This window comes from Perissodus microlepis, chromosome 1, assembly GCF_051167445.1.
Source record: "Perissodus microlepis isolate ML-2025 ecotype Zambia chromosome 1, ASM5116744v1, whole genome shotgun sequence".
Taxonomy (NCBI): Eukaryota; Metazoa; Chordata; class Actinopteri; order Cichliformes; family Cichlidae; genus Perissodus; species Perissodus microlepis.
The window spans coordinates 7,726,773-7,738,884 of NC_140461.1; the positions used below are offsets into that span (position 1 = coordinate 7,726,773).

The following is a 12,112-nucleotide window of genomic DNA, read 5'->3' on the forward strand; positions in this document are numbered from 1 at the left end:
AGCTTGATCAGCTGCTGTTAGAATTCATTTGATTTTAATTTCTAGTATCAGCTGATGTTTGCTGGAGCCACAGCTGTAAAAGCGGCTGGTCGAAACCAGGAGATGTCCTTACTGAATCATCAGAGCTGAACAGGTGATGGAGAAACAGGTGACATGAATGAGTTGAAGGGAAGTTATGAACTGTTTCTGAGAGACAAATAACACCAAGCTCCTTTTCTGTGTAGCTGACAGCTGGTAACTGTGCAGGGGCGGATCTAGCAAAGCTTTTGCCAGGGGGCCAGGTAGGGCATTAACAGGGAAAGGGGGACACAAAGATATACTTTTCTTTCTTACTCTCATATAAAATATTTAGCTTTTATTAAATAGTTATCTGAATCTTACAACCAAAGTTTGTATAATAATACACAAGATTGGCTGTAGACCATTGTTAATCATTCAGAACACTGTGTAAAAATAACAAAAAGTGAATGCAAAAGTGCATAAATATTTATTTTACGTGTTTGATGTGTGTGGCGGGGCGTGGTCTGCAGTGCCGCTGCAGGGGAGGTGGACCCACCTGAGCGGCATCTGCAATCACGCCTCTCAGGCGTAAAGTCTGTGCTCTCTCGGCTGTTTTTTTGGTGTGTGTCGGGCTGTGAGATGAAAAGCTACAGCCGGCTGTGTGGGTACACCAACCATGTGTGAAAAGTGGTCTATAAAGTAATGCTACAAAGCGTGTTCATGCAAACATTGTCGGGTCTGCCGTGGTACAATGGGACTTCTGCTCATGAATCTCTGTGCGCAGCGTCTGCAAATCGGGGCTGTACGAAGTCACCTCATCTTTACACAAAACTGTAAGCTGTCATCTGTGAGGCGCAAGCGGTGTTTGTTTTTACCATAGTTCATGGTGGAGAATGGCTGCTCTGCTGAGTTTTGCTCTCTGTAGCGTATGAATGGTAGTGATGGGCAGATGAAGCTTCATGAAGCACTGAAGCTTTTCATCCGATTGGTTCACCCCAGCACAAAGCTTCTTGAAGCTTCATTTGCTCTAGTAGGACACCTACTGGATGTAAAAATATTAGTTGGCATGAATTTGAAGAGTGTGGCCTTTTGCACACAGCCTGTAAATGTCAACAACAAAAGGAGTGTGTAAAACATCTATATTGTAGTGATGCAGTATACTGTGTATATTTATACTGGCAGTATGGAAAATGATTATTTGGAAATGCTTAAAATGGAAATGATCATTTACTGTGAGGTGAGGTGTGGTTGGGGTGTGGACAGTAGTTGTGCTTTTGTAACGTTGAGGTATGGACAGCTACACACTGAGGCTTTGAGCCTCAGTCCTGCCTGTTCACATTTTATTCTGTAAAAACTAAATTTTCACTGCTTTTATGACCTTTTTAGTGGGGAGAACATAGCTAGGATTTAATGATTTAACAAATATTTTAAATCCTTTGTCCTCCACAATGCTAAATGGCTGGGAGTCCTCAATCACCATGCTAACCAGGTCTTCATCTATTTGAGATTGTTCTGAGGAAAGACAATAAAGACAAAGCACAAATATAAATATCACACACGTAACTTATAACAGTTGTATAATATTGTTATATCATTTAGTAACATTACTGCATGCTATATTATCATTGCATTTGATGGCTCACCTGGTCTTGCTCCACAATCGGTGTTCCCCTTATTCTCATGCAAAGCTCTGTAGTGCCTAAGCATGGATGAGGTGTTGTTGTTATATCCCAGCTCCCTGGCACATAGCAAACACTTCACCTTGTACAAAAGTAAAGAAAGCTTAACATAAATTGTATTGCACCATCAGTATTATGAAAATACATCTTCTGTAGAGATTTACATACCTTGTTGGGAGGAATAAGATCAAAATGTTCCCACACAGGGGAGGACATCCTCCTCTTCTTAGCCAGCTCCATTCTCTCCTGACTTTCTCTCCTCACTCTCATAAACCTCCAAACTGTCTCCAAACTCTCACTAACCGCAACTCTCCATCAAACACCCACATTTTTGAATGAAGTCTGAGGGGTATATATCTCTGTCATATCTCGCGGCAAAGTTCGAACCACTTCATGAACCAGTCACGTGGTACAGCGAGGCTTCGGACGTCATCATTTTCAGCTCCTCCCATAAATGAAGCAAGCCTCGATACGCGCATCGCGGAAACGCCCCCTCAATTACTTGACACAAGCTTCGAAGCCTCGATACAGAACGTCACATCACTAATGAATGGCAAACTACACTGATTAGCAGCGGCATAGGCACACTTAAAATTTCTTCTGAAATTTTTGCTTTCTAGTTTCATTATATACTTTAGCTCAGGAAGCAAAAAAAATACATTTATATGTATACATGTATTTAATTGATGTATCACAAATATATTACTTTTACCAGTCAATGGGAGGAAGGTAATTTAGAACCTGTGGAGCAGTGAGGAGGGAGAATAATGGAATAGAGTCATGGTTTTAAATGGTAAATATTAAATTGTGTTTCCTGTCTGTTACACAAGCAAAGCTGTCAGCCTGCTTGCACACGAGGATAATGCAATGTAGTGATAATTGGAAACTCCTATTGCAGAAGCAAATGTTGGAGAAGACCTGCTCTCATCACTTTCACGAGATGACATCAAAGATCTGTTTCCTGGTCCTGAACATTTCCTCAGACGTCGGGCTCTATGGCTTGCAGTGCACAAATGTGAAGAAGTAAGTTATGTCCTATCGCTGTGTGACAAAACTGAGAACACACCAGTTTGTTTTATGCAGTTTCAAGTAATTCCACCAATGCTCACTTAACAGAAAGTAGAAGAGATGTTGATCATCTTCTTTAGTTTTGACTTAAATCAAGTGGCCTACATATTTAACACTTACTGATACTGATATTGTGTTGTATTTTCTTTCATGTGTAGAGACCTAAAGTTCTTGTGCAATTTTATGTGAAAATTAGCCCTGTGTACACTGTATTTTAGAACAAGACTGCTGCTGAAAAAACGCTAACAACCACTGGAGATGGTGACTTCTCCAGAGAGGAACCCAGCACTTCTAAGTTTGTAACTATGTCCAACCCAGAGTACATAGTCTTCACAGACAGTGAACTTGAGCAAGCTCGACCTTCCTACTTTGAACAGAAGCAGCTGGGGACAGAGTGTGCTGAACCTTTGTCAAAGGAACTCTTTTGTCGACTCGTAAGAAACACCATGACAAACATGATTTTGATAGCAAGAGCAGCTGAGGACTCCAGATATCCCAGCAAACATGAGGTTGATGCCATGGCAAAGCAATTGATGGAGTACTACCCAATGCTTAAAGAAACATGGGGTGACTGGGTAAGTAGCATTTGCTCACTATCACTCTGTGTTAATCATGGGTGATGTGTGTTATCATCTCTTAATTATTACTGTTTGTACCTGTTAGGAGCATGTTGCTAAAAAGCTAATGAAGAGACTCTCCAATGTTAAAAGTCCAAGGAAGGGCAAAAAACCTCCTTCGAAGAAGCCAAGAAAGGATGGGAATGAAAGCGTTGCAATAAGTGACACCAGTGAGGAGTCCAGTGCATCAACTATTATTCTAGATCAGTGGTTCTTAACCTGGGTTCGATCGAACCCTAGGGGTTCGGTGAGTCGGTCTCAGGGGTTCGGCAGAGCCTCCACCGCGGAGGTCGCAGAGGTCCAGCCACACCCGAATTATCGTGTAAATTTGTGATGACACGCCCCCTTCTGTCCATCACTGGCTGCAGATGATCATGCTACACTGCTTGGCCAATCAGGGCTGCGGGGAATGTAGCGCACGCAGTAGTCAACATGTGAATGTCGTGGTAGTACTTCGTGTGATTTTTTTTTTTTTTTAAAAAAACATTTTAATCCATACTAACTATGTCGGGCAAAAGAAGAAAGTGGTCGGACGAATATGTACAATATGGATTCACATGTATCGCGGAACGTGATGGGAGTGAGCGTCCTATCTGCATGATTTGCAACGCCAAGTTGAGCAACTCTAGTCTCGCACCGGCAAAACTAAAGGAACACTTCTTGAAGCTGCATGGAGACGGGGAATACAAGAACACAACACTTGCTGAATTCAAGGTGAAGAGAGCCAGATTCGATGAAAGGCCCACTCTGCCTGCTCTTGGATTTGTACCCGTTAACAAACCGATCCTCACAGCATCGTACGAAGTTGCTTACCTGATCGCAAAGCAGGGCAAGCCACACACCATTGGTGAAACACTTGTGAAACCAGCCGCGTTAAAGATGGCAAATCTGATACTCGGAACAGCGGCCGAAGGTAAATTATCACAAATTCCTCTTTCAAATGACACCGTCAGCGACAGAATAGAAGACATGAGTAAAGACATCTTGGCTCAAGTAGTCGCCGATCTGATTTCAAGCCCGGCAAAATTCAGCCTTCAGCTCGATGAGAGCACAGACGTTGCTAATCTAAGCCAGCTTACTGTTTTTGTGCGCTATGTGAAAGATGACATGATAAAATAAGATTTTTTATTTTGTAAGCCTCTTACAACAACAACTAAGGCAGCTGATGTGAAGAAGCTTGTGGATGACTTCTTCAGAGACAACAATCTTTCATGGGACATGGTTTCTGCAGTTTGTACGGACGGAGCTCCAGTCATGCTGGGAAGAAACTCTGGTTTTGGTGCGCTAGTAAAAGTCGATGCACCACACATCATTGTGACTCATTGTATTTTGCACAGGCATGCATTGGCAACAAAAACCTTGCCTCCAAAAATGGCAGAAGTATTAAAAACCGTGGTGGAATGTGTGAACTATGTGCGAAATAGTGCTCTGAGGCACCGCATCTTCAGTGAGCTGTGTAAAAAAATGGGCTCTGAATTCGAGGTACTTCTGTACCATTCTAATGTTCGGTGGTTATCCCGGGGACAGGTGCTGAATCGTGTTTTTGCCATGCGTGTGGAATTAGCCCTGTTTTTGCAAGAGCACCAACACTGTCATGCAGATTGCTTCAAAAATCCTGAGTTCATTCTCATTTTAGCGTACATGGCTGATATATTCGCAGCTCTCAATCATCTCTGCATTGAGATGATTGAGCAGCAGATGCAGGGTGGTGGAGTCAATATCATAGAAGCGGAAGAACACCTGAAGGCTTTTCAAAAAAAGCTAACGTTATGGAAACGACGAACAGAGAACAACAACTTTGCAAACTTCCCCCTTCTGGACAACTGTGTAAGTAAGGTCGAAGATGTGTCTGGAATCGGAGATATTTCTGTATCCACGGAACTGAAGCAAACAATTGCAACGCACTTAGATGAGCTTGCAAAGTCTCTCGACAGATATTTCCCTACAAGAGAGTCATATCCAGCATGGGTGAGACAGCCGTTCACGTTTGCTGTTGAGACAGCAGATGTCAATGATGAATACCTTGACGAAATCATTGAAATTCAGCAGAGCCAGGTTCAACAGCAACTCTTCAGAACAACAACGCTCTCAACGTTTTGGTGTCGACAAATGGACAAGTATCCAATTATTGCTAAGAAAGCCCTGGATTTTTTTATACCATTTGTTACAACATATCTTTGCGAGCAATCCTTTTCAACGATGCTGGACATAAAAACGAAGAAAAGGAACAGACTTTTCTGTGAAAATGACATGAGACTGGCATTTGCCAAGGTGAAGCCACGCATATCTGAACTGGTCTCTCAAAGGCAACAGCAGAAGTCACACTGATTTGCAGGTATGTAATTTGTTGTAAGTTCATGCATTGTGTTGGTTTTGTTCTTTGAACAAGGTGATGTTCATGCACGACTCATTTTGTGCACCAGTAAAAAACATATCTATATCTTGAATTTGAAAAAAAAAAAAAATATATTTTTCACTAAAGAGGGGTTTGGTGAATGCGCATATGAAACTGGTGGGGTTCGGTACCTCCAACAAGGTTAAGAACCACTGTTCTAGATAAATCACCAGTTAGATCGATGGGCATCCCAGTGCACCACCAGGATGGCATTGATGAAGAATATAAGTATGATATAATGCACTCTCTTAATACACCTTGAGTGTATATGTGGTTTAAAGGATACTTTTTTTATTTTCTTAAAAATTCCACTAACAATAGAACCCATCTACTTCACTGTTTATCTTGGAATCTTTGCGTTCCATTTAATAGTGACAACTTGACAGGATGAATGAACAATTTGAGGATAGGTGGTTAGTTAATTTGTTGATCTAATTTACAGATATATTTTTGGTGTTTTTGTTTTATTGTTTTGCACCAATAACAGATATATAAAGCCTTACTGTTGCAATAAATAATTTACACACCTCTGCTCTGTGTGTTTAGCTGGTTCAGCTGACTTCTTTGACAGCCAAAAAACTCAGGCAAGGCACTACAAGACACTCCAAGAAATATAAAAGACCCAAAAACCAAACCAAACCAATGCTGTAAAGGAGCAGGACAGAGCAGTGAAGATACTAGAGGCATACCTTTGTTTCAGAGATGTGGATCATGTAAGCAGCACTTATTTCTTTTAGCCATCCTGTTGTTCCTTTGGGGACATTTTGATTGTTATCAGTTATTGTCAAGACCACACACAGAGCTAGATAGATCTCTTAGTTGGGTTTCTGTTTGTATTTTTCAGGTCCTGGATGACCTGCAGAGAATTATTCAACCATCCAACTCGAAATACATTTCTGAGATGAAGGATAGATGGGAAATCTAGAAGCTGGGCGTCTGTAGTGAGGCTTTTTTCCATGTCCTAAAGGTAAGGCTGCAATATTCTATATTTATATATTGTTGTATTTTGCAGTTACTCATGCTTTCCTTTTATATATTTTACTGTGGAGTCGGTCTAAATATTCTTAAAGTTCAGATCCCCATAACATGTTGATGTTAATAAAACCTACAAAAAAATTAGATCTATGTTAAACTGTAATGCAAATTAAAAAATGGCGTTTCTTAAGGTCTTGTTCTAATCTTCTTTCTTTTCTGTCATGTAGACTTCAGCAGACCCTGAAGGCTACCTGCGTCAGCGACCCCTGGCTAGTCCAGTTCTGCTTGTCTCTGAAGGCAACTGCTTGATAGCTTACAGGAAGGTGCTTGGTGAGTGGAAGTCATTCATTGAGTGAGTCTCTCAGATGACAGACTCCATCTGCCTTGTTTATCAGACTCCATGTTAGTCAGTGAGGTTGTTTTTATTCTCTAGAAAAGTTGTTCAAATGTAAAACACGTTTGTTTGTGTAATCTTTCAACTTGTTCTTCTAAAAACTTATGTAATATAGGATTTCAAATGCTGATTGTTTTAAGCTGCAGCTAAATTTATTTTTGCTACCAGAGTATGTTATACTGATATTATTCCTGTTAAGAGTATTTGGAATATGCACTTTTTATATTGACGATGTTACACAGTACCCTGCTGAAATGTAGATAATGTTAGACATGATTCTCCTGGAACAGACCTCAGTACTGTTAAAAATTGAGTTACTGACCCATTGCTGTGTCAATAAAAGCGCAAAAACTAAGAGTGTGTCTGCTGTCTTAATTTAAGATGAAGTCCCTTATTTTTAGTAGCTTTTTGAAGAGATGGTGTCTTATTCTCAGGAATTTTTGCTAATTATTGTTCTCAGAGGTGAAATATATTTCTAATAGTTAGTTCAATCAAGAAAGAAACAATTCAGTTTTAAGAAAATTTGTCCTATAGTAAGTTTTTTTTTTTTGTTTTTTTTTGGGTTTTTTTTTGTTATGTGGAAAATCTACATTAGGTGTAGAATCTTAAAGTAAGCAAATAATTCTTGAAAATAGCTTGTTCAAGAAAGCATAATACTCAATTTAGGTACAGATTTTCTAAATATCAAAGTGTCTTTCCTTATAATAAGTCACATTTTCTTCAATTAAGCATACATTTTAGACAGTTTTGTCTAGTTAAAAGGCATACAGCAGTTAGATTAATTTGCTAGTTTTAAGAATTCTAGTCAAGCAACTTTTGCTTACCCCATTGGCAGATTCTTTTCCTCAAAACAAGAAAATTTTGTCAGATTTGAGAATATTTGGCTTGTATCAAGTATAGCTGTTTTTGCAGTGTGATGAGAGAAGGATGAGAAGCTAGTAAGCATTGCTAAGGGAATCCCAAAAGATGCAAAATACACATCTAAGGATATCCAAAATGAAATTATCCCAACACTGGCTGAGCTGCACACATTTTATGTAACAGTACGGGTAATTGGTGTGTCTTCAGCATTGTGGGAGAGCAGTTCAGTTCCAAACAGAGTTCAGTTCCTTGTAAAACAGGCAAGCTTAAGATAAGAAAAAAAGAAGAAAAAAAAAAGAAAAAAGTTCAAGTGTTCTGTTCTAAATCTGTTGTGTTGTACAAATTAGTAGACATGGTGAATTGTTGTTGTTTTTTAAAATTACTATGCCAACCCTTTTTTGTTTTGTAAATCTGGCTATAATGAGAGGTCTTATTTTATTCCTACTTTAATTTGCAAATTTATTTGAGAATTAGGCCATGCAATTAAGATAAATATTATTTTGTTGGTTGCAAAGATCTGGATGGATCATTTATTTTATTCTTTATTTTTTATTCTATTTTTCTGTTTTATTTTTCAAGACTTGGTAAATTTACCTTTTTTAAATAACTTGGCTCACCCTTTTTAGTTTTGTTAATATTGGCAATAGTGAGAAGTGTTATTGTTGGGTTTGAGTATATTTGATATAGGTCATCCAGTTGAGGTAAATGTCATGTTTTTAGTTGTTATAATCTGATGAGGAATATTTTATTTTATTTTTAAGTTTTCCCCCAGAGGGTTTGCCACCTTAACGTGGTCATGCTGTGTCAGTGACCCTAAGAGCTAGACCAGCAGAAGCATAGCCTTCAGGTGGGACACCCAAGTTGGACAGGTCTTAGGGTAGCAGCTTGACAAAGTGCAATCCAATTGCATGACAAAAACAGTTATCCAGAGCCAGTCTGCAAGAGTGGGGGAAAAAAGGTCAGGAGGTTTTCAACAAACCCACTTCACTAACAGACTATAATACACACAATGTGGAAATGTCTTAAACATGCATTCCTTATAACTTGCAGAAGGTGACTCTTTGTCTTAAAAAGAACTCCAGTTGTTTAGAAGACTGCAACAAGTTGCTCAAGTACTCACTTGGTATATGATTGTTATGTGTTGCATCCTCCTCCCATATGCGCTTCTAGTATTGCTCCTTCTACAGCTTTGATGGGGATGTTCTCATATTGTTCCCACTGAGAGTACACCTTGGATGGTTCAGTGGAATTATCTGCTTTATTCTTCTGGTTTCTCTCTCTTCTATCTCTCTTAAAGTGGCTAGCCAAGACTTTAAGTCTTCACTTCATAGCTTCCAAGGCCTCAGATATGGATAGCTTGCTGTACTTCTTACACATCCCTTTCTTCATCACACCTGATGTGTGTATTTTTTTCCTTTATGGCATTAAATATTTGAATATTTCAGACCTCTTCGTTTCTGAGACAGGTGTTATAGACAATATTGTATACCAATATGAATGTTACCCTCTATCGTGTAGACAACTTAAATCTCCAGCAGATGGCAGTGAATGATCATATGATTCTTCATCTGCAATTCAAATTAAACACTTTCTAGACTTTAGATAAAACAATAGCAGCACCAGTTAAGTTATTTTTATTCAGGTGAGTTGTAAGAGTTCTCATTATTATGTGGATGCCCATTAACTGTTACTTTAGCAACAGCGTTTCCTTTAAGGTCACACAAAATATTTTCTCATGCAGAGGAACGTGTGCAAAACTGGCTGAAAGAGTTTGTCATAGTGGTGGTAAAAATATTATGACTGATCTTTATAATTGCACTAAAAGTCTTAAATTAAGCAGGATTTATTGACTATACAGTAGTGTATGCGTGTTTGCGTCTTCAACCAAGAACTAGACTGCAGTTCTTACTGGAAGGAGGCCAGTCCTAAGGTAAATACAGCTGCAGCATGTGCAGAAGACTTTCTGCAGTTACTAATCAGAGCAGGCAGCTGAAATGAGTAAACCTGTGACGCTCAGGATGACACAATGTAAAGGAACAAAAGGAGCATTTTAAATGAGTGATGTAGGGATTTTATCATCCAGCAGACCAACACCCAGTGGAAGTTGACCGAGGACGAGTGAAAATGCTCGGCACATGAGCTGACCATTTAATCAGCAAACATTTTCCTGTAAATGCACACTGGTAGATTGGCAGCTCTGAACAGGAGAAGGAGCCTTTGTTTTATGTCCTGCGTGTGCATCACAACCAATTACTTAAAAATCCCCAGGCTGAGACTTGCTATGCTTTAGATTTTGAGAAGGAACTTGCATTTGTCAGTTAAAAATAAAAGCCTGCAGGAGAGCACGTGAGTTGAAACAGCCATTTCATCCAAAAAGAAAAATCTCATTTACATTAGTTTTATTGTCTCAGTATGAAAACTGACCACCAACTTTCAACACAGCAGTGAAAGAAAAAATACTGGATACAGTGAGTAAAAACACATTATAATAATGTCACCAATTTTCTAAATAAATATATTTCTAAGGGTGCTATTGACATGAAATTACCACCCATCTAACCCAAACATTCAAAGAAATCAAATCATAGATGTTCATAAATTAAGTTAGTTGTAATAACAAGAAAAGACACAGGGGAAAAAGAGAGGGAGATCCAAAAAGGCATGGGAAATCATGACACCAGCGCAAATCTATCAGTAATTACATCTTATGGTGGGTTGACAATGAGCTCTCGCAGGAACTTTGCAATCTTCTGTTGCAAAAAAGTGATGGAATTGGTTACAGAAGAATTTCTAAACTACTGAAGGTTCCAGTGAATTCTGTTGGGGCCATAATCCAGAATTGGAAAGAACATAATTTCACCAAACTGGCAATGACAGGGTGCTCCTGCAAGATTTCAGACAGAGGAGTGAAAAGAATTATCAGAAGAGTTGTTCAAAAGCCAAGGGCAACAGAAAGATGTGGAATCAGCAGGTACAGTTGTTTCACAGAAAGTAAGTAATTAATACCCTCAAACTTTAAATGCATGCACCACGGGCTGTTTGCACGCGCAACATGCAAGACTCCGTTGCTAAAGAAAAAGCATGTTTACGTGTGTTTAAAGTTTACTGAACAACATTTAGACAAGCTTGTGAAACACTGGGAGAATATAGTCTGGACAGATGAGACCAGAATTCAACTCTTTGGATGCCATAATGCACACCATGTTTGGACGTCAAACATATTGGTATGGTATTTTGGGGGTGATGTGCACATCATGGTGTGAGGATCTCAATAAAGATATGCTACCACCTAACAGGATGATGAAGATGAAAATGAGGGTGGACATTCCAGCAAGACAATGATCCCAACGCACAACCAAGGAAACTCTCAACTGGTTTCAGAGAAATAAAATAAACCTGCTAGAATTGCCCAGCCTGAATCCAGCTGAAATGGACTGATGGAACAAAAATTTAGAGTTCATAGAAGGGGCCCATGAAACCTTCAGGATTTGAAGACTGATTGATTTATTTGCATATCTCTTCTCTGGTGAGAATTTCATGTCAATAGCACCTTTGGAAATATTGACAAATTTACTTCAAATTTAAGTTGAAAATGTGTGATGTGTTCAGTAGTTATTTTACCTCCTGTATATGGTAACCAGTTATCCAGCCCTTATTTATTCCATACTTTATCCCAACACCTTTGCACTCTGCACCATTGCACATATAAATATAAATACAAAAATGCTATACATGTTATTTTCTGCGTTGCTATCTTATGTGTTGTACGTTTGTCTATTCTGTTTAGTACAGCGAGAGCAAAGAGAGAACCAGAGCCCAGATCCTTGTAAATATACACACTTGGCTAAGCATGTGTACATATACACATACTTGATTTGTATATAAACACTGATTCTGATTGTGGTTGTGAAAAGAGAGCACAGTGAGCCAGACTAAGGAAAAGAGAAGACAACCTTTAATGTTGCAGTGGTATATAAACATGTGGGGAGTAAAACGAGGTGAGTGGAGAAGAAATTTTCAGTGCATCACATGAAGTCTTGTTCCAGTTTGAGCCTAAAACTAAGGGATGGTTCAAGGTACAAGCTTTATTAAAAAAGTTTTAAGCCTGATCTTTAAATTCTAG

The 12,112-nt window shown here is 39.1% G+C and overlaps 1 pseudogene; it reads left to right on the top strand.

Annotated features, from left to right (window-relative positions):
* The first annotated feature begins 3,052 nt into the window (after positions 1-3,052).
* Positions 3,053-7,090, top strand: LOC146393254 (uncharacterized; annotated as a pseudogene).
* Positions 7,091-12,112: the final 5,022 nt, after the last annotated feature.